This window comes from Mus caroli, chromosome 6, assembly GCF_900094665.2.
Source record: "Mus caroli chromosome 6, CAROLI_EIJ_v1.1, whole genome shotgun sequence".
NCBI classification, from domain to species: Eukaryota; Metazoa; Chordata; class Mammalia; order Rodentia; family Muridae; genus Mus; species Mus caroli.
Window position 1 is genome coordinate 20,220,071 of NC_034575.1, and position 24,843 is coordinate 20,244,913.

Sequence of the window (24,843 nt, forward strand, 5' to 3'; positions counted from 1 at the left end):
CTTTCCCCTATTTGTTCATTCAACACATATCATTTAAATCTGCTTTATGCCATACCCTGGAAGAAAATTTTAATATATGATAAAAAAAACCCATGATATTTGAAATTTGAGTCTTGAATTTGTGGGAGACCGAAAACCCAAAACCTGATCGAAGTTCAGTGTAGTTAGTACTCTGCTAGAAGTGTTTAAGGGAGTAAAGGTGACACCAGCTGTCTAGTATAAAGATATCCAAGGAGAAGCTGCACACACACACACACACACACACACACACACGTTGACTTGAACCAAATATGAATTTCATCTAGCAAACACAAGAAGGGTTAGGGGGAGGGGGAGGAGCCTGATCCAGCATATCAAACAGTTCAGTTACAGAGCAAAACAAGGCTACTTTAACTAGAACATATGTTGATGGAATTACAAGAGACAGGATAGAAAAGGCAGAGGAATTCTGCAGTCTCATAAGTTGCCACATTCAAGATGGGCTAATTAAAACCTATACTGAACCATTGAAAACATGTTCAACATGTTACTGTTAACTAAAGGTACACCTTTGGTAAGCTCATTTAATGGAATTGGAAGATCTGGTTTTAAGTTTGATTCATATATATGTACATACACACACACATATACATTTTAACTATTTAAATTTTTTTTCAGATTATAATATATTTGTATAATTTCACCTTCTCTTTCCTCCTCTCAACTCCTCTCATTCCATAACCCCTTGCTTTCTTTCAAATTCATGTTTTCTTTTATTGAATTGTTGCTCACACATGTACACATGTGCACATGTGCACACACACATGTACGCACATATGTATTTCTAAATACATAAATAGAACCTGTTCTGTCTGCATAATATATTTGTATGTATACATTGATTTTTAAAATACTTTGTAGATACTTTTTAATTAATACACCTAGAAGCTTTGTATTTATTGCTTAAATATTAAAGCTAGAGAAAAACAGTAATCTTTAGAATAAAGAGACTCAGGGGAAGACACAAAAAATAAAGCTACCAACTAATTTTCCCTAATTATATCTGCGCTGGGAGGGCAATTACTGTAACATGGACAGTCATCTAGGAGGCAACCACAGTGGCTCTCTAAGGATCAGCGTTTGCAAACCAAGCATGTTTTATACCTTAGAAGCCAGAATGTGAGCAAAAGTCTGTAAACTAAATTTTACAAACAAGAACACAATCTCAGGGATTTTTGCTGTTTTGCTGAGGAGGTTGGGAGATACACAGTCCTCAGAGACTGTTCCTGTGTCAATTAACTCTCAAATCTGGTTGCCATCGCCATAAGAATACTTGATATGAGACATATGGGAAACAACTCCAACATGACACAGGGCATACACAGGAGTGCCTTCCCCTCTTTTTCCACTCATCTATAGGAAGAAGGTTTTATGAGATAATCGCCCTTCTTCCTGCTCGTGTGACTTTCATCTCTCTTTTGTATAGCTGATTGTTTTGTAGCATTTGCTAACTTTATGAAAGAATAGGTTTCACTAAGAAATATCCACAGAAGCACATGATGTGTTTTGTTGAGATTCAGAAATTTTCAACATGGGGCCTCATTATGTAGTCCAGTCTCCCCTCAGATGAATTCTGTAGCCTTCCCTTTAATTACTTGATTTGAAGCATGTGGGGTTAAAATAATGGCCACTCCATGAGAACAGTGCTCAATTGGTAACTTGGAACTATAATTTTCATTTTTTTTCTCACCTTGTCACTGTGTACCACAAACATTCTGATTCGGAGAAGTCAAAATTCTCCTCTAAAATATTTTTATAATTTCAGTAGTTAATTAAAAAGTCAATTAGTTCTAAAATCTCAAGGATAAGAAAAATATCTTTTGTGCAAAATAAATTAACTTCAGTAATTTCTTAGGGAAGAAATGGAAAACAATCATAAAACAACTCAATTGCTTAAAAATCTAGAAAATTATTTTCTTGTTATTATATTTGTTTAGAAATACATTAAGGTAAAATATTTCTGTATACATATTAAGTCAGCTTGAGTCATCATATTAAATATTATGACTGACTTAAATAATTATAAATTTGATTTTCAAAATAAAGACATCTTATAATCAAATGGTCATATGCACTAAGAAAATATACTTAATTAAGATTATAACACAGCACCAAGCAAGATATACAAAACCAATAAAATTAATATAATTACAAAAACAACAACAAAAAACATTATAGCATATTTGGGGAGGTAAAAATCTTACCCCCAAGTTTGCTGCTATTAGCCCCATTTCTAGAATGTGTATTTAGATTCTCAAGACCTAAGCAATAGTTTTTCTTATAGATGGAAACAAATAACTTACCTTTCTTTAGGCATTATTTCCTACAAAAAATCATATATTTTACTCAGTATGTAAGTTTTGAATTACATCAATGTACTTATATTTTGCATCTTAGTGCCAACGTACCAGGAGAATATCCCTAGGGGGAGCTTTTCAGCATCTTTCAGACTTCAGTGCAAAAAGTTCCACAGTATGGCTAATTTCCTGAGGCTAAAATGCCTTTCCCTGTATGACTGGAGTTCGTTAGAGAAAAGGAATAATACGATGTCACTATTAAAATCATGTAGCATTGCCTTTTCAGGATGACAACCACCCCTTTTTTAAGCCGAGTCCATTTATGAGATGAAAAGAAGTTAGCAAATTGTGTGGATGCTGCTCTGCAGATTTTGACATAATCAGAAATTCTAATCTTATGAAACCGACAGACCATTATACTTGCAAAAGAGAGAGCGCTAGGAAGTGTCAGGTCCTCCAGAGAGAAACAGAGATTTCTCACCTCTTGGTCAGGTAAGCAAAAGATTGATGGGCCAGTTCACTGTCACCCCATGAATTTAGTGAAGGAAATAATAGCCTCTGGATCGCAGAGACGAGACTTATCAACAGAAATATGAACTATAATGGGATGGATTTTGAGATCTTAAGTCAGAGTTATGAATGAGTCCAAGATGTATTTTAATGTACTTTTTAAACAAGTTGAATATACTCTGTGAACTCCATGCTCTATACACTGAACAGACTTGATTTCAGCTCACAGTGCACATACTCATGTATGTGCACTGTGAGCTATGCTGAGGTGTTGTGGGAAATATTAAAAAAGAACCCTTGCTATTGCCAGCATGTCACGGGCCGGCTGGTTGGGCAATGGCCGGCCTGTTCTTATCATGTGGGGACTCTTTGACTCAGAGCTCCGAAATCTCTCCACCCAACTTGCTAAATTCCCAATGGCTGGTTGCTACCCCTGCCAGCGCCATGTTTCAAAATTCCCATGGCTTTTTGTGGTGTACAACTGGCACCTTTCTCTCTGGAACTCAGTCTAAGCTACATGAAGGAAACACCACGTAAACCTAGTTCAGAATCAATTGCTGGGTGCATCAACTAGAATCCTAATCTTGTAAACCACATTAAATCAAAATCCTCCGGGGGCGAATCCTGGCAGATAGCTTGTTCTCTCGCTAACCCGGTCCCAAAGCCCCTATCTCTCTCTTGCCTACTCTCTTCCCAATCGAACCCAGAAGTCCTGCCTACTCGCCCAGTGATTGGCTCCTTTATTCATTAGGGACAGTTCACAAGAAGTCACCTGAGTATGTGACTCACTCCTAGTTCCACAATCATCTTGCAGAATGACCTTAGAAATTTTCAATGGAAAAAGAACAAAAAGATAAAATAAGAGCAGTAATAAAGTACCAAATTGTAAAGATGTGAAGACATTTGCTAGTAATTTACATAAATTGACAAATCGCCACAAGTCTGGAATAAAAATTACCCTGCCCCTGCCCATACTAAGAATGTTTTAGTACCCACCCTTTAGGAATGCTAAATGGTAAAACAACACAAATGTCTGAAATATAAAAGAGTGCATGAGAAATGTTCTGTGAAGCTTTGAAGAGCTCTTAAGGAAGATTTTATTTCTACCTCTCTTACACAGAATTTATAGCTCACTGTCAACACCGAACAGCTAATGTCGCCCATTACTTAAAATCTCTGTGCAAAACATGTTGAAATATACCTTCCCAGACCTGGAAATGATAGGTCTTGTTTGTATGTTTCTATATACAAAAAAGTAATTATTTACTTTTAAAGCTACTAGAATATTCAATTTTCTATTTCATTCTAATTCATTTGTAATTTTTTTTACAAAACAAAGTCAATATTATACATAGAGACTTAAAGTGGTGTGTGTATTCATCATAAAACAATGTCTAAAAAGAATGAAGTTGACACTTTTTCCACTATAGATGAACTTTGAAGACAGTATGCTAAATAGAATGAACCAGCCACAGAGAGACAGCTATTGTTTTTTTTTTTTTTTTTTTTTTTATATGTGGTACTTATAATCCTGAGGTGAATAGAGACAAAAGGTAGAATGGTGGGTTCCAGAATGATGAACAAACATAAGATTAATGTTTGGTGAGTAAAGTTTAAGTTGGTAAAGAGGAAAAACTTCTAGAACTAGATGATAAGGATGTCTGCACAAACCAGAATACACTTAAATGCATAAGATAGTATATTTATGTTGTGTATATTTCACCACAAGAAAATATTATGTTTCTATAAAGTAGTTTAGAAGCTCTAATTCAACTTTGGAAATATTGTCATTTTAGTTTTAATTGGCTTCCTGTTCTGGCAAAATTTGGAGAAATTTGCATTTTTATTTTTGCTTTATAAAAAGAGCTATTCCTAGAAAACTGGGGGAAAAAAATCTCAATCAAGAAAATGTATGAAAAACATTTTGTACCATGAGTCCAAGGCAAAAAGTGGTGTTGTGTTTGGAAAATCATAAAAGACAAAGCAGGAAGTTAGAGTTCCAGCAAGCAAGAGCAGAGAAGCTGTGGAGTTCAGAACTAGGGAAGATGTCTTTGTAAGCATAGGAGAAAGGATGTTTTTTCATTTAGGGGTTCTAGTGCCAAGGAGCATAAGGGAGGGTGACTTTTGATTTAAGAGTTCTGGAGCTAAAGGGCACAGGGCAAGGGTACCTTCAGAGTTAGGGTTCTAGAGCTAAGGATCATAGAGGAGTGCCTTCAGATAAGGGTGCTAGAGTGATTTGCACAGGGAGGAGTACTTTCAGAGTAACCATTCTAGAGCCAAGGATCATAGAAGAGGAGTGCCTTCAGTGTAAAGGTTCTAGAGTTGAGGAACACAGGGAGGAGTACCTTCATAGTAAGGGTTCCAGAGCTAAGGGTCATAGGGGAAGAGTGCCTTCAGATGAAGGGTTCTAGAGCTGAGTTGCACAGGGGAGGAGCGCATTAAGAGTAAGATTTCTAGAGCCAAGGAGCCCAGGGGATGGTGATTTGCAATTTAGGGGTTCTGGAGCTGAGGAGCACAGGGGAGGACTGCCTTCACAATAGGGTTCTAGTTTTGTATCTTCTATGCCTAGTCTTAGAAATGGAAATTCATCAGTTATCCCATTTTCTGCAGTACTTTTACAACTATGCATATATTTTCTGTCTTTAGTTTTGTTCAGAATTTGAAATAAGAATTGCTTCATTTACTCCTGAATTCATGACAGATGCTTCCTGGATGATTTGTGAATAATGACTATATAAAGTTAGTCTAAGCAGCACAGGTCACATCCTGTTGGAATGTACAGTTTGGGGAAATATTTATTTGTTCATAAAATGGAAAATTGAAATGTTTCCTCATTGATTAGTTAAATGATCTAGTTAAATCAGGGAAAGCATTAAAATGATTGTATCTACACATGCTGAGTAAAATATAAATTTAATAAATTGGACTTGTCACAAAGTAACAGGTGATGAGCAGAGAAACATAATTAAAAAAAAAAACAGCCAAAATTTCTTTAGTGTTTACTGTTAGACTGTATTATACACCAAATTCTCAGGTATTCATTTTCAGTTAGAGAAATTCAAAGATTCAATGTAAGATACTTTGTTCAAATACAAAATGAGAATTGAATTATTTAACCACTATCCAAATAAATCCTGAGTCTATATAGTTTGAAAACCAATGCATGTTTCCTGACTTGAAGTTTGATGAGCAAGGAGAAGTAATTACTTTGCATAGGTTTTAGCCATGCAGCTAGTACAACTTCTCAACTCCAAAAAATGTGGAAATGTTATCACAACTGTTGGTGACTCTCACTGACTGCTTATGGATTTTGATTGATTTAATTGGGAGTAGATACTTTAGGTATTGTCAGTAGTGGGATAGTCTTTTATAATTTCTTGAGTATGTACAAGTCTGGGGGGATGTGAAATACAATAGAGGCACACAAATATTTAAAAATAAAAGCACCCATCCATTCATGTAAGAGAAGAGTCTCAAGGGTCTCTTATGAAAAAGATTTGGTTTATCAAAAATATGAGTAAATATAAATATATGTATTTTAATTAAGAATTAAATGGCCTTTAAACTTTACTTAGCTACTTATGTTAGAGATCCTTCAGTTCTGGTGAAATGTGTTCATGTGACAGTATTTATGCTTGTAGGTAGCATGCTATATAGCTATATAGGAGCCACAAGTCCAGCCTTTTATTTAGCAGTTAATATGCTAGACACACCTCTGACCTAACAGATGTGCATAGATAGATGATAAATGTATAGCCTCTTTACATTTCTGAGCTTCGTGTATAGTATTAACAATGTTTAACTCACGCTGTCACTACTGTGATGCCTATCCGGCTCCACATAAACAGGGCAGTTGCATGGACCCATTCTTTGAACTTTAAGCTCTGACTGATGTCAGTCTAAATGTGATATGTCCTGGGATACACTGTCTCATTTGTGGGATCCATGGTTTGAGTAATATAAACAAGGGCTATTGCTCTCACTCCCACCTGGGAACTTAAACATAAATAGACTTTGGCTTTTCAGTGAGATTTTCATTTTATTTCTGTAACATTTGATGAGGCCATCAATTTAATCTTTATTCTGCTTGTACAGCGGTCTCATTGAAGAATAACAGACATGTAGCAAGAAAACCCCTCAAAGATAGTTTTATAACTGTCACAAACAGGCATTCTCATTAACTCTCTCCAAGATAAGTATGACACTAATTTATTAAACTGTGGGGTGATTTCACCTAGTGTTTTGATATTATGAATAAATGTATATACTCACATTTTGTTGTCATATGCAAAAGAATGGAAATTGCTGCCAATGAGTAGGCTTATGTATTAACCTCAAAACTGGTAATTTAACTTCATAGTCCTGTTGATAATGAAGTTGTCTTCTTATTTATAAAATGGGAATAATACTGTCAGCTAGATTATAACACTGAGTCATAAACAATGTGTCTTAGTTAGGGTTTTACTGCTGTGAACAGATACCATGACCAAGGCAACTCTTATAAGGACAGCACTTAATTGGGTCTGGCTTACAGGTTAAGAGGTTCAGTCCATTATCATCAAGGCAAGAGCATGGCAGCATCCAGTCAGGCAGGGTGCAAGAGGAGGTGAGAGTTCTACATCTTTATCTGAAGGCTGCTAGCAGAATACTGTCTTCCAGGCAGCTAGGATGACAGTCTTAAAGCCCACACCCACAAGGACACACCAACTCCAACAAGGCTACCCTTATTCCAACAGGGTCACATCTTCTAATAGTGCCACTCCCTGGGCCAAGTGTATACAAAACCATCACACAAGGTAATGAAAATTAATTGCTCAACTGTGAGTACTTATTAGTATTTCTGTGTTTTATGTAAAAATTTGCACATTTAACAACATATTAAAAATGATTTTCCTAGTAATGACAAAAGAAGTTTAAAAATCAATCATGAATTGTCTCTCTCTGCTCTGTCTAATTAACATATTTGGGTAAAATTGCAAATACCAAATAAGGCACTTATAATTTACAAATAAATAATTTCACTGCTGTTCTTTCAGTGCCTTCTTCCTTCAGTCTTTGATTTTGTTTTTCATTGATTAAAGCAGGAGATGTGGTTATCTGTTGTTAAATGGTATTTAAAGATATCCAAACACCTCCATAAGATTCTGATCTGCCTGTAGTTTTGGTCTGGAGGCTTTTGTAAAGAAGTGTTATAGACAGAGCACATACACAGGGGTTTACGTATTGTTAAACGGAAGAACAGAACACATCAAGGTTAGTACTTTATTTTAGCTGGACAGCTGCAAAACTGTCACTAAGATTGAGTTTATTGGGAGTCATGATCACTGCATTCAGCGCATTATCTTCAACTAATATAGTGTACCGTTTTCAGTTTCTGTGTGTTTATTTTTTTTAGAACTTCTAAATTTTACAGAGATTATGAGACCTGTACTTCTACAGGAGATATAGAGTGAATATAGAAAATAAAAAAGTTTTCCAGTCTTTGGAAAAGATGAAAAATGGGGTGAAACCAGATTAGTTTTACAATAAAATTCTCCTTACAAATGTTTTAATATTTTATTTTATATTTTATCCAGTGTACATAGGCAGTTTGCCTGCATGTATGCCTATACATTGTTGTACTTATGCCATTTAACAGGCCAGAAAATGGTATTTAGATCTCCTTGAACTAGAGTTAAGTACAGGTGTTAGCTGTCATAGCTGTCCTGGGAATGAAACCTGAGAAGTATGGAGAAGCAGCAGCAAGAATTCTTAGCTGCTTGGCCCCCAAATCATCTCATTTTTACCCTTACTGTTAACCATTTAACTTCAGTATATGATAATATATGTTTCTCTTCTTCATGTAAATAATTCTTCAGGCTATATTTCTACAGTAAAATAAAATAAATAAAATAAAATAGCTCTGAGTTTTACTTGACACTTAGAGGCCCAACTCACTTTCTTATTTATATAATACTTATAAGTAAATACTTATCTATACCATACAATACTAGTTAAAGAGACTTTTCCCCGGTCTATATTCTTATGATGGCTCTAGCTGCAAATGGCCAGAGCTGTGTCCCAGTAAAACTTACGAATGCTGTAATTTGAGTAGCATTCAAGTTTTACATATCACAATGAGCCATGTTTTAATTTTCCTCAACCATTTGAAGATTCAATAAAGTACTCTTAGCTCTTCTACTATCCAAAGATATGCAGTGGGGCTTGACTTGTCCATGGGCTGAGATGTCCTTTGCAGCAGGTAGTTGACTGGAAGGTTTGATAGGTATCTGACTTGCCCACACGTGTCCAGGATGTTAACTGTGAAGAACATTTTCACTCTGCACTGGTGCAATATTCTATGCTAAAACTTACTTGGGAAAATAATTCTAAGAGAAAATATAGTGAAATTCTGTTTGTATGTCATATATATATATACACACACTGATAGGAAGCTATTTGTATATTTGCTATCTGTGTCACTTAAAGATTTACCTTATTTTGATTTACAAATAATTTAATTCATATCCCCACGTCACTAATAATCTTATTTATGCCTAAGGATTATCAGTAAGAGCAGGTTTGCTTGACAGAAGAGAGTAAATGTGTCACAGGGTGTTTGTGTGTTTGCTGATGAACGTCTGCTTGATTTGTAAGGTGTGAAAGAAACTCATTTTTGAAAAATTTCAAGATAATGTTTATAAAATAAATGCAGTTTTAATAAAGTATTTAACTTTATTTTTCAAAAACTTTTGATCCCTTCCCACCAATCTTCTACAGGATTCTCATTTGTTAAAACATGAAGAGTTATTAAAACTAGAATTATTATTTAAATGATACTATTTATAAAACTGTATACATATGTGGAAATGGTCTCCTGTATTATCTTTGTTCTCAAATTTATCCCTTTGAATAATTAAAAAGTTAATATTTTACAATATATTTGTTGTTCAGATTGATGGATTTTATAGTGATATTTTATTCAAATATATCATATAGTTTGACCCTATTCTGTCCTTTCCAGTCCTAAACAGCCCTTATACAATTCTGTGGATGATGTTGGGGATCTGATCTAATGTGTGCATGACAAGCACTGTCCCACTGAGCTTGCTTCTATTTCAATGTTCACATACACACACATACACACACACACACACACACACACACACACACACACACAAATAAAGGTTCTATTTCTGAGATAAAGCATAAAGTATCTGCTCAAGTTTGACTTTTTTTTTTCACTTAATGTGGTCTTCTGTTACATTCCTTTTCCTATGAATTATGTGATTTTTTTTTCCTTCATGACTGAGTAAAGTACAATTGTATACATATTTTATTTATCCGTTCATGTTTGTTTCCATAACTTTCCTATTGTGACCAACATGGCAATAAACATATCTTTATTGCGTAATGATTTGGATTTTTTTATGTATATTCCTGGGAATGGTCTATGAGATCTTCCAGTAGCTATATGTTTACGCTTTTGGAGAACTCTCCAGGCTAATTTCCATATTCATTTAACACCTCTACAATCTTGCCAGCATTTGTTACTGTTTTGACTGAGGTGAGATAGAATCTCAGAGAAATTTGGATTGGCATTTCTCTGATGCACAAGGATGTTGGGAATTTTTCATAAATGTATTTCCCATTTGTTTTTCATCTTTGGAGAACTGACTTGATTCCTTTTACATTTCTTTCTTTTAAAAAATTCTTTCATTCAAACTTTGAGACTCTCAGAGATTATATTTTGAAAATATTCTTCTAAAGGTCTGTATTCACCCTTACCTTTCTACCGCCTCCAGCATCCTGTGCTCATGCTGTCTGTGTTCTTCTCAGTGTGGCGCCATTCACTCCAACTAAGGAATGTTCTTTCCTCTTCCTTATTAACAAGGTTTCACTGTGTGGGCCAATCTGGCCTCAAAAGCACAGCCCTCCTGATGTCCAATCTTGAGTGCTGGGGTCAGAAGAATACGCCAAGACAACTTTTACGTGTCTATACGTATAATTATATAGTAAAATATATTTAAGAAGCAATTGAACTTATTCAAAAATTGGAATTAGGTATTAGGAAAAGAAGTCCTGAGTGTGCATGTATTTCTGAATATGCAACAAAGGATGGATCTGTATGTATTTGCATGATATAAATGTGTAATTCTGAACATAAACTTTCAACAAAACTTCCTATAGACTAATAAGCCTATTCACAGGAATTTATTAATATCATCACATAATTATTATTATAATTATTACTATCATAGAATTGTGGTAGGAAATATGGCCCAGTTTTTCAAATTAGCATGCAGGCAGGTTGGCAGCTGACTCTTAGCAGGACACATTACAAGTGCAGCTCTAACAGTTTACAGCTAATTTTGTTGCTATGTTATATTTTAAATATCAGCATTTAGAACCCCCTAAGAATATATTGGTCTACACTGAAGGACTTAGATCCATGTGGTTACGTGATGCTTTTTTTCCCCTGCTCTAAAGGTTTTATTGTCACAAAAAGCTTCTGTTTTGCTCCTGATTTAAATGATAAAATTAATGCACACTCATTTCTTAAAATGAAAACAGCAAAAGATTCAAGTATGACAAATATTCACACATTGTTCTACTTAATCAAAACAAAGTCACAGATAACTTTTTGACGGATTTCACATCTGTTTATATTTAAACTAATGACATTAAAATTCACAGTGACTTTTAAAAGTGAATAGTATGCTATAATCATCTTCAACAATTCATACAGGCTGTGGAAACACCCTTTTATCAACTAGATTCCAGTTAGAGAGGAATCATACATATGCTTAGAAACAAGCAACTGAGAAAGGAGGAGAAGCAGTCTTGTGTGTGTGTGTATACATGTGGTCACATGTTTGCATGCTGCCTTATGTTCATGAAAACCAGACATCAACACTTGGTATCTTCTTCTGCTATTCTCCACCTTCTTTTTGAGTAAGGGTCTCTCATTAAAGCTGGAAATACCAATTCTATAAAGGTTAGTGAGCTTAGGAGATCGGTCCATCATCACAGCAGGCTTTTAAAAGTTAAATATGCTTTTAAATAATTTCAAATATGCATGCAATACATACTGACAACTATCACCCCCTACCTCTTTAGGCGCTTATTTTTTATGAGGGCGTATGGGATTCTGATCCCAGGTCTTGTGCTTGCAAATCTCTTGCTATATGCTCTAAATCATCTCCCCAGCCCTGAAAGGTAAATGGTCTTTATGAAGCTCTTCTGTATTAATATAGAAGATATAGGTCTGACAGGAAGCAAGGTAGAACTAAAAATAGTTATAATGTAGCCAGGAAACACAGATAAGCTAAAGCTTTTGAAATAGAGCAGTGCCTAGGAACCTCTGCTAGAAAGCCCCATTGGTCTTTCATGTCTATGCTTCAACCTTGGTAATACAAATGCCTGCACGCAGATGCTGGTATCTACCTCAAAATTAAAATATATAATTTGGTCCTGGAATTGAAGAAGGCAGGAGCTATGATATAGATGCTAAATCAGACACCAAGGGTTCTGGCAGCTTGAATAGAAGAAATAGGAGCTACAACCATGCTCCAATAGGAGCACCCTGACTTTCCCTAATCCTATTCCTGCAAGGCTTCAATGTACCTTCTAAGTCTCGCACAAAATTTCTCATTCTGGCACTCTCAACTTACAGCCATACAAAATAGGGTATTTTTAGAAATTAAAGGCCCCTTTAAATGGATACAGTCCACAAAAATCATTTTTATTTCATGTCAAATAAGTCATTTTATGAAGTGCATATGCTCTACTCTATAGCACTGCCCATACATACTGAAATAAAATGTCTTAAGATATTCTGATATGGCCTGATGATTTTTTTTTGAGAAGATTGACCGTCACTCAGCAGTCCTGGTTGGCCCAGAACACACGATGTAGCCTAGTCTTAACCTCATAACAATCCTGTCACATCTTTGACCGTGCTGGGATTATGGATTGACTTTTAAAATTAATTAAACAAACTTACTGTGCAGTATACTTGGACTAAAACTGAGAAACTTTATGTAATTCTCTATTATCTTTTCTGAAAGCGTCATGTGAGATAATATCAGTATTGCTCTTTATGATAGTGTTTCTTGTTGGAAACAAAATAAAGAGGGGTCCTGGGGGGGGCCGGGGAGAAGTGGGATAGGAAAAATATGCCCACGCCCCACCAGAGTCTCCCTATTTTCTGGTCAGTCAGGTGTGGGAGGGCTGCTACCTACCCTATCCACTCATTCCTGGGTGGGCATTCCTCTATCCCACTCTTCAGGGGGTGGCCAAGAGGCAGCCCTGCCTGGGACCGCTTCCCCGCCCCCCCCCACCCGAGCTACTTTGCTAAAGCCACCACGGTTGTAGGAGAGAAGGAAGAGGAAAAGAAGTTCCCAACACTAACCAGAGTGGTCAGCGGAACTAGAAGGAGCAGAGACACTCTATGGTATAAGAGCTTTATTATAGAAATGCAAGGGAAAGAGAGAAGGTAGATAGAAAGAAGGGAGAGAGAGAGAGAGAGAAGTCAAAGAAAAGGGGAAGAGGAGAGAGAAGTGAGAGGTAAGAGGACAAAGGAATAAGAGAGTGAGGTGGGGGCTGAGCAACCCTTTTTATGTTCTTCACTGTTGCTAGGTAACTGGGGAGGAGTTTAGCCTGAAGGTCAGAAGCTTGGGCCATTGCTTAAGTGATTACTGACCATGCTTCTCTTGTGGGGGCTGTGGGAGGTGGTACCTTAGGTAGGGGCTAGAGTTCCAGGAGCATGAGGGAACGCCTACCACGTCATGTAGGTGAATTATGACCATCGGGGTTCAGACCTCAGCTTGACTGGGTACCAGCCTGCAATTCCCCACAGGTTCTAATTTATATTACATGTTGTTTAGGACATTTTTACAAATACTAGTTCAACCTAAGCATTATGAATAAAGGTCTGGTACCTAAAAAGCTTTATGCCACAATATTTTGTGTATTGTTATTAAAAATGTCTAATTAAAATGTTCATTTTGTGCAGTTCTAATATATCCATCTCAGACACCTGAAAATGTATCAGGTATTTGTGAGTAGACTTTTCAAACTTTTCACAAGATGAAGAGACAATATTTTCTACCAAAACAAATTAGTTTTAAAATAGTTTGCTTCATCATCTAAAATATCAATACTAAATTTCTTTTTTCTTTCAAAGAATGTTTTTGGTCCTGTGAAGCCAGCTTCTAAAAAGTTATGACCACTTGGTTTTAAATTTAATGATCTTTTCTTTCACTTTCAAGGAAACAGAAAAATTGAAACCCTAACAAAGTAAATACTCATACATTACTGAGAAAAACCTTGATGCTCTGGTTATAAGCAGATACCTTCTTGAGAGTCCAACTAGGAAAGTGTAATTCCATGATTTTCTTTCCTTGCAGTGCAGTTTTAGAAATGGTGGGTTGTATGTGGAATTTTGAGGTTAAGAACCTTGAGTGTTTTGTTTCTTCTTATATATCCTCTAGCGGTTACACCTCACAGTTTATTTCTCACAGTGAGATTCCAGAGATAATTCATGATTTACCTATGTTAAACTAGCTACCCAGAGAAGGCAGACAGGAGGGAATGGTGCTCCAGCTGTGAGGAGATGAGCCCCAGCAGGGAGAGGGGCTGGGTTTGAAAATACCCCATGCTCAACCCTATTATTCTGTATTCCACCTCATTCTTTCTGTTCTCCTCTCTTTTCTCGAGATTGTAACTTAATGGCTTGCATTTATCCCAATATGTTTCCATTTCCCTCCACCTAGACTTTGGGATAATTTTATTGTTAGATTCATATAATTTGATTTCTTGGATCACCCCTTACTTGGAAGGAACCTCATTAGACTGATTGTCACTCACAGACTAACAGACAGATAGGTTAGAGTAAAGAATTGAGAGGAAGAGGCTATGGCAGGTGATTATTGTAGCTATTTTAGAATCAGGCACTTTATCTCTACACCCATTCTTATTTATTATTTTCCCTAGAACATATAGCAATGGCAACAACCCAGAAACAATCAATACATTTTCCAAGAACTCACAAGCAGTCACTCCTAAAAGAAAGAGATACTGCATTAGAAATCAACCTCCAACTGATTCCTCCTAAATTGAGCCAGATGTCTTATTTTTGAATTGTGGTAGCTGTATAGGCTGAGAGAAAAAAAAAAGGCAGAGAAAGATGTTACTTACTGTATTCTGCATCAGTCTGCCAGGCGAAAGGTGGAGCCAGCGGGGAAATATGACCTCCTTGGTATTCTCTGGAGTGCGTAAATGGTGTGAGAGGTTTTTGTGTACCTTTGAATTGATTACAAAAAACACAGGTTACATTCTCTCATCAAGTAGCCTTTATCCTCAGTGATTATGCTCAGAGTCTGTGGTGTAAGGTCAGAGCCACTTACCATATTCAAAATGCCGCTTGTCTGGGCACCAAACACTGAAAATATGAAAGGAGCATAAGTCAGTTGAAGAGAGAGGAGAAAAGAGCCAACCATTTACAATAGAACTCGGCAAGCTCTCATGCTGTCACTTAAGCAGTTTGCAGGAAAAATAGGAAAGAGGATACATGATTCCAGCTAGATATTCAATAACTGACAACCAAAAGCAAGTATTATGATTATAAGTTGTGAAATCTACATCCAATAACATGTAGAATGTCACATTGTATTTAGGTCCTTGGCTATTATGTATACGGGTTGATACTGATTCAATATAACATCTAATTTACATCTGGAAAAATATGAATTTCATCATTCTCCAAGATCTGAAATGTTGTAACACCACCATGGTACAATACATAGGAAATTCCATACCAGGAAGCTTTGGTTTTTGTCACAAGTAAAAAACGCTGTATAAATTTGCATGCAAGCTATATTCTTAATCATATGCCATCCTATGCATCTATCTATCTATCTATCGATCTATCTATCTATCTATCTATCTATCTATCTATCTATCTATCATCTGTCTATCTATCCATTTATTTATCTAGAGTCAGGGATTTAAACAATTATAGAAGCTGAAAATCACACAATATTTCGAATAAAAAAATGGGGCCTCAGGATTGTCAGTTGCACACTCTGTAGGTCCATAGGAAGGGACTGTGATCTCTATCTGAAGGCCTCTGAATTGGAATCCACAGAGGTTAGGAAGGTTAACTCCCCAGGCTAGGGATCAAGTCAGAGCTGTGGGATCATCCTTTCCTCTGCTGGTCTGTACTATCCAAGCCCTCAATGAATCCAAGCTGAAGGGGCTGCCCCAGATTGTGTAGCATGGCACTCTGTACTCACTGATTGATAAGTTAAATGCTGATGTCTTCTGAAACCTCCTCACTGAACATTCTAAAGTAAGGCTTAGCCATAGACATCCTGTAACCTACCCGTTTACTCTTAAAATTGGCAACCTGAGCTCACTCTACAGCAAGGCAATCTGGTCAGACTCCGCAGCCCTGTAACAGGAATGCATTTGGGTTTCTGAGAAGCAGAGTCATCCTTCCCAGCACTAAAGTCTGGAAAACACTCTCTTGTGCTTCTTATAAAGACGAGGTAGTACAACGAATTTAGCATTCCCATAATAAATATAACAGTAAGTTTCAAATAGCTTTTGAATGAAGGCCAATGTCATTGCCAAAGCACAGTTTAGTTGGAAGAATCTCAGCAGGGCCCAAGACTGATCTCTATATACGGTTTCGGAATCTAGATTGGACAAAGAGTAAATTTAGTCACCAGGTAAATGGCTTCCAGTGGCTGTGTTACATAGCTAGTTTGAAATTAATTGGCTTGAAGACCATTGAAGATGGACCCCTTTCTCATAATTAGCTTTAGTTCTTAGTGACACAAAAAAATTTTAAACTTTTTATTTTTTGTGACTTTCACAGCATGAACCCCAATTCCATTCATCCCTTCTCCCCTCAGACTTGTTCACCACCCTTGCAAGCCACCCCCAAATAGAGAATAAAATCTCATTGTGAAATCTGTAGTGTGTTACAATGTGTCTCTCGGCTTTCCCCCACACTTCTTTGCTTGCAAATGATCATTGCAACAACTCAATGGTCTACTACAAGGTCTCTGGCTTCTGCTACTCTATCAATACTAGAACCTCATTGGGTCTCCTCTCAGATATCCTGTTGTACCATGCCATAGAGATTCTATAGTTTTGGATCTCTAGGACCAGCCCCTTCATGCAATCCTCCAATTCCTAGTTGGGTAGATGTTGGAGTGGACCAATTTAAAGCCCTGGATCTAGCCCTGAGAAATATATGAGGTGGTCAGTCCATTGGCTTCTGTTTCCAGACTGGTGGTTGTCTCTGGTTCCCCACCCCATATATATATATATATATTTTTTTTTTTTCAAGAACATCCTTCTGATGTTCATAGGTCAGTACACTAAGTCAGCCTCTCTCCTCTCTGCCACCTACTGATGCTCATATGACACAGCAGCCACACCTACAGTGCCTCTAGGGGCAGATTTATGAGTTTTTAAAGAAAGAGGAACGTATCACAATTTCCCTTTCTTAAGATTTAGAAAACATATGAAACGGAAGAAGATGGGATTAGCAGGGTTGTGTTGAAGTCCATTAAGTGAAAGCAGTTTCCTTGTTGGAAACCATGGCTATTTTGTTTGCACTGGTTTAATTCTTTTCTTTGTTAATGTGCAGATATAATGTCTGAACTGCTAGGAAGATTATACGATTATTAATTAGCAGAAGGCTTTCTAGTAAAGAAAAAAAACACACAGTTGTTCTCTCTGTTAGAATTAATCTAAATGGACATGTCAATAACTTAACAAAAAAAAATGTCCCTCAGAATAGCTGTGGCTTCCAAAATGTTAAGAAAAATGTGTATAGCCTACCTAAACATGTAGACTAGTAAATCTTCCATTTAGTTGTGGTCCATTCTCATCCACTGGGAGTATTTTTCTCTACAATGGTTCCTTTGGTCACTGTTCACTCTCTTCTGTTAGGGTTTCTCATATTAATTTGTAGTACATTCTTCCTGTCTTTCACACTATACTTTCTATGTTTTATCTGATTTCATTTGATAGAGAACAACACAAGGACTGGGGAAACCAAGATAAAGACAGAGGTCATAGTAACAGTGGGTATCATATTTCATAGGGTTGACAACCAAAGCAACACAATATTAAAAATTAAAATGGTGTACATCCATTTATATAGTCAATTGATTTTGAATAAGGTGCCAATGAGAAAGTAAACCTCTTGAACCAGGTATTCATTCACAGGTGAGGAACTTCAACAGCTGTACACATCACATGCAGAATTAATTTGTATTGGGTTGACAACAGAACTGGAGAGATAGCTCAGTGGTTAAGAGAAAAACACAGTAAAACATCTTAGTTACATATGAATATTTTATGGTCTAAGAAATGAACTTAAATGAAAAAAAATATAAATGATTTTATATATTCATGATCCACAAATTTTCATTGTGAAAAGCTATTAGAAAATGAATAACCCACAGGCTGAAAATATTTCATGTTCTTATCTGACTTCCAGGTTTTTCATTGTCCAGAGAAAAGCCATTATTCTAAGAGAAAGTTTATCAGTTTAGATGACCAAATACAAGTGATTTTCAAGGGTCATTCCCCCAAGTGTTAGATTGCTTTTAGATTTGCTCCAGTGGATTCAAATGTGTCTAAGTGTTCAACCAATCAAGACACTCCACAGTTCCTTTAGGCAATTTTAACAAACCATTCTGTGCATGGATCTTTACTAGCACTGCTAAAATTTAGAGTAATCCAGTCACAATTGAAGTCAGCATTTCAATTATGAACTATTTTCTTTATGCCAACTTTATTTTACAAGTGTGCTGAATAAATTAACTTGGTAACTAAAAGCAGTACAGCGAAACACACTGCTTTTATTATTTAGAGGAGTTTAGTGTTTAAAGTTTCAAACATTTCTTTAAAACTGAATTAGCTTGCTGTATAGTTAAAAACAGAGACAGTGACAAATGTCTCTGGCTGTGCTAGAATCTAGGACTGACCTTCTGGATTTTTTTCATTTAGAATTCTATAGCTATCTATATGAAGAATAATTATTGAATTATTGGCTTTGGCATAAGAAAAGTATGAGTTTCAGCTCAATTTCTTAATAGCTTTTTTGTCTAAGATATGTATTTTAGTCTCTGTCTCCTAAAACAAAAGAGAGGTAGAGTAATTTTATCGGCCTTATAATAAATTGGATAATTAATTAGATTAATAAATTGGATGTTAATTAAAATAAAGTTAATAGTGGTAAGAACACATCATAAGTTAATAGTACTACAAAATATTTACTATCACTTTAATGGTTGCATCTGGAAATTACTAACTTGTACTATAATTTAAAAAAACACTTTACATTAAGCCCTGCCAGAAAACCAGGTGGAGTGCCTGAATATCAGCTCTTCAGTCACTGCCCTCCACCCAACCTGCCTCATTGTCTTAGTTTGGGTTTCTATTCCTGCAAAAATACCATGACCAAGAAATAAGTTGGGGAGGAAAGGGTTTATTCATCTTATACTTTCCAAATTGCTGTTCATCACCAAAAGATATCAGGACTGGAACTCAAGTAGGTCAGGAAGCAGGAGCTGATGCAGAGGCCATGGAGGGATGTTACTTACTGGCTAGTTCAGCTTGCTTTCTTATAGAACCCAAGACTACCAGCACAGGGATAGTACCACCTACAAGGGGTCCTCCCCTATTGATCACTAATTGAGAAAAATGCCTTACAGCTAGATCTCACAGAGGCATTTCCTCAGCCGAAGCTCTTTTCCCTGTGATAACTCCAGCTTGTGTCAAGTTGACATACAAAACCAGCCAGTACACTCATCTTCGTCTAGATCCAATCCAGCAGTTTCATCCTCAGCCTTGTATCAGAAAACTTGCTGCAGTCACACTTTCCTCTCTGACCCCAACCCTGATGGATAACAAAGGTATTCTCCAACCTTCTTTCCCCTAACTCTTCCTAGTATAACAGCCTCCAACAGCAGCAGGCATTCACTGGCAACACACCAGCTGAGCAGGGCCTTAGAAACAGGTAAACTAACTGAATATGCTCGCCATGCCCCTGTTCCCTCAAAATCCATTTCCTCACTCTTATCCTTAGCTCCTCATCAGAACATGTCTCTACTTTCTTATTTCCATGTCCTGTGGATACTACATATCTTTCTCTTCTAACCTACCTCCCCCTATGCCTGCCAGAAAACCAGGTAGGCTGCCTGCAGATTCTCTCTTCTCCTTCTCTTCCCCAGATCCAATGTCCCAGTCTCAGTCTCAGTTTTGCAACAGATCACCTGCTGTAACCTTCCTTACTCCTTTGCCCACATCTTCTGTGGCTCTCACAGACTGTCCCATTCTAACCTCCCTCTCTCTACTTGTTGCTTTTTCCCAGCCCCTACTCCAACTCTGTGCTAAACCATAGGGCATTCCTGCCAAGAAAGAAGCTAAGTCTTCTATAGGACTTCCTCTTTTCTGTTCTATCTCTTATGGAAGTCTCATCCCCAGTACTAAATCAGACCATCAAGAGTGCCCTTTCTGCACTGCCTCCACCATTTCAAAGAGACAAAATAAACATATCCGTATTAAATGCTCCACACTCTTTTGTCCTGCAGATGTCCTCAGATCACTAGCCTATGCCATATTCCTAAATATGAGCTCCCAATGTGTAGAAAGACATTTAACCTAGAGCTGCCAGTGTGGCCCCAGCTATCAGATCCAAAACCAATTCCTAACAGGTAATACACAGGCATCACACTCGGAGAAAATCCAGATAGAATAAAGAGTCCAGGAAACAAAACATGAACCCAATGGAGACAATGCCAGAAATCAGCACCTAGGCCTATAGTGAGTGCCAAAAGTTTAGATATCAACACAATAACACAATCAATAATAGCAGGGCAATAAGTCTCCAATAGAGCTAAGCTATTTTGCCACAGCAAGCGCTGAATATTCCAATATAGCTCTAGCACAAGAAAAAGACCTCTCAATTGTCTATATGAAGATAATTGAGGTCTTTAAAGAAGAAATAAATAAATACCTTCTAAAAATCCAGGAAGAAAAAAAAACAATGAAAGGAAATCAGTAAAACTGCTCAAGACCTGATAATGGAAGTAGGACCAATAAAGAAAATTCAAACTTAGAGAATTCTGAAAGAAAATTTAGGAACGTGAATAGGAACTACTGAGGCAACCTTCACCAACAGAATACATGATATGGAAGAGAAAATAGGAGAAATAGTTGCATTCATCTTTAAAAAAAAGTTAAACTAAAAAAAAAAATCTCCTGGCAGAAAAGATTCAATAAATCAGGGATATCATGAAAACAACAAACCAAAGGTTAATAGGAATAGAAGAAGAAACCATGTCAAAGGTCCAGAAAATATTTTCTACAATATCAAAAAAATTTTTTTCTAACCTAACCAAGAAGATACCTATAAAAATACAAGAAACTTACAGAGCAAAAAATAGGTTGGAGTAGAGAAGAAAGTACCCTCTCACAAAATAATCAAAACATTAAACATACTGAACAAAGACAGGATATTAAAAGCTGCAAGGGAAAACCACAAAGTAATATATAAAGGCAGATCTAGAACTATTACACCTGACTTCTCAGCAGAGACTCTAAAAGCTAGAAGGATGCAGACAGATGTATGCAGACCACAGATAGTCCTATACACAACAAAACTTTAAATCAGCATGATGGAGAAATAAGGTATTTTATGATCAAGCCAAATTCAGACAATATCCATTTACAAATCCAACCCTACAGAAGATGCCAGAAGAAAAACCACAACCTAAGGAGAATAAGTACAACCATGAAAAAATAGAGGATAAATAACCTCATACCATCAAAATCAAAGGAATGGACACTGACACACACACACACACACACACACACACACACACACACACACACACCACCTTCAGTACCACCATCATCACCTCTACCACTATTAAAATAACAGGAATCAACAATCATCTGTTTGATATGTCTCAGTATGAGTGGACTCAGTTCCATTGCCTGAGTCTGTGTTGATGTCTGCAGGCTCTGCTGTTGGCAGGGACCATTAGGGTTTGTGTGGTCTGTGCTACCACTTGAGGCCATGGAGATGTCACTCCCCTGCTGTCATACAGGGCCATGTTAGAGTCCATGGTCCTGCTATATATAGTCAGGGTCTGGGTCAATGTTTGTGATCTATGTTAACCACCAAGGGCCATGGATATGTCCATGAACTGCACTGGTGCCTGATGCCACTTTGATGTCTGTGGGATATGTTGCCTGTCAATGAGGTCATACTGAAATTAGTTGCCTGAGCTACCTGATGTCATGGTGGTATCAGTGGTCCTGGCTTTTTCCAAGGGCTTTGTCTGGGTCCATAGTCCTAGTACCTCTGGAAGCCAAGGCCATAATCTTTGCTGCCAACAGAAAACATGTGGAAGTCCATGATCTGTGTTGTGAATCTGACTGTGAAGAGTAAGGGAGCCACTTTGGCAATGATATCAATGACTGCAGACATATAGTTGAAAAAGAATGATATAGAAGGTGTGGTGGTTTGAATATGTTTGGCCCAGAGAGTGACACTATTTGTGACACTAATGGTTTGTTAAAATTGCCTAAAGAAACTGTGGAGTGGCTTGATTGGTTGAACACTTAGACACATTTGGATCCACTGGAGTAAATCTAAAAGCAATCTAACACTTGGGGGAATGACCCTTGAAAATCAGTGTAGTCTTGTTAGAGTAGGTGTAACCTTGTTGAACAAAGTGTGTCACTGTGGGAGTGGGCTTTAAGACCCTCATGCTAGCTGTATGGAAGCCAGACTTCTCCTATAGGCCTTCAGATAAAGGCAAAGAATGCTCAGTTCCTCCTGTACCACATTTGCCTGGATGCTGCTATATGTTTTTACCTTGATGATAATGGACTGAACCTCTAAGTCAGCCCCAATTAAATGTTGTCCTTATAAGAGTTGCCTTGTTCATGGTGTCTGTTCACAGCAGTAAAACCCTAAGACAGAAGGCTTCTGAGACAACCACTACCCACCTCCACAGTAACAGCCTAAACTGGAAACCATCAAAGAGAATCCTTTAAATGTGTGATAAGGATGATGAAGTATAGCTCTTCATGATTAAAGGCATGCAGCTAGGGTTTAAGAGGGGAAGGGCTCAGTATTAAGAAGGGGCAAGCCATTAATAGTTTGAGAATGCTCCAGTAAATACCTAGATAACACACACACACACACACATGTGCACATACAAACAGGAAGACAAAAACTTACTATAAAGGATGCAAAAACAGAATATATCCTTCTGCTGCATATAAGAAACACATCTTAACATCAAAGATTTATTCTACATCATGGTAAAGGGTTAGAAAAAGATATTCCAAGTAAATAGACTTAAGAAGCAAGCTATTTCAATATCTAATAAAAATAGACCTCAAACTAAAACTAATCAAAAGAGATAGGAAATGACACTCACTGTGTACTCAAAGAAAAAAATCCACCAAAATGACATTTCAATTTTTAACATTTATGTACCAAACACAAAGGAACCCAAGTTCATATAAGAAACACTAGTACAACTTCTATCACATTTTGATCCTCCTACACTGATAGTAGTAGACGTCATTTCTCCACTCTCACCAATGGACAGACCATCCAGACAGAAACTAAACAGAAATACTGGAGCTAATAAAACATTACAAACCAAATGGACTTAACAAATATTTAAAGAACAATTCACACAAACACAATGGAATATCCCTTCTTCTCTGTAACTCATAAAACTTTCTCTAAAATTGGCCATGCATTCAGAAACAAAGCAAATCTCAACAGATACAAAAAGATTAAATTAACCCTGCATCCTATCAAACCAAAATAGATTAAAGCTGAGTATCAAGAACATGAGAAGCAGCCGAAAGCATACATACTTATGGTAACTGAACAAATCTCTACTGAATGAAAAATGTGTCAAGGCATAAAGAAAGAAAGAATTAAAGATGTGGAATTCAATGAAAATGTATACACTGTATATGCAAACTTATGGAGTACCATGAAAGCAGTTTTAGAGGCAAGTGCCTTCATTAAAAATGCAGAGATATCATACTAACAACTTAACAGAACACCTGAAATCTCACATCAAATGAAGTAATCACATGTCAGGGAGTGGTGGCACTCACCTTTAATCTCAGCACTTGAGAATCAGAACAGATGGATTTCTGAGTTTTAGGCCAGCCTAGTCTACAGAGTGATTTCCAGGAAAGCCAGGGTTATACAGAAAAACTCTGTCTTGAAAAACCAAAACGAAACCAAAACAAAACAAAATGAAACAAAACACTCCAAAACAACATAAACAAAATAAAAAAGAAGTAATCACACATAAGTGGAGTATATGTCAAGAAATGATGAAACTGAGGAGTAAGATCGATAAAATAGAAATAAAGAGAATGCCCTACCGATCAGTGCCAGCACCAGATCACCTTGTGCGGGGAGTCTGTGGACACCCCCACGGTCCCCTAGAGGACTCTCCATGTCATCTTTGGACCACCGAGATTACCAGATGGTGAAAGGCAAATGAAAGAATCTTACTAACAGAAACCGAGAGCACTCACCATCATCAGAATGTAGCACGCCCACCTCTCACAATCCTGAGCACCCCAACACGCCGGAAAACCTAGACAAGGATTTAAAAGAATATCTCATGGTGATAGTAGAGGACATCAATAAGGACTTTAATAACTCACTTAAAGAAATACAGGAGAACACTGCTAAAGAGTTACAAGTCCTTAAAGAAAAACACAAAAACACAACCAAACAGGTAGAAGTCCTTAAAGAAAAACAGGAAAACACATCCAAACAGGTGATAGAAATGAACAAAACCTTACTAGACCTAAAAAGTGAAGTAGACACAATAAAGAAATCCCAAAGTAAGGCAACGCTGGAGATAGAAACCCTAGAAAAGAAATCTGAAACCATAGAGGTGAGCATCAGCAACACAATACAAGAGATGGA

General features: G+C 36.9%; 1 pseudogene; it reads right to left on the bottom strand.

Annotated features, from left to right (window-relative positions):
- Nucleotides 1–17,179: 17,179 nt before the first annotated feature.
- On the bottom strand, nucleotides 17,180–17,300 carry LOC115031413 (annotated as a pseudogene).
- Nucleotides 17,301–24,843: the final 7,543 nt, after the last annotated feature.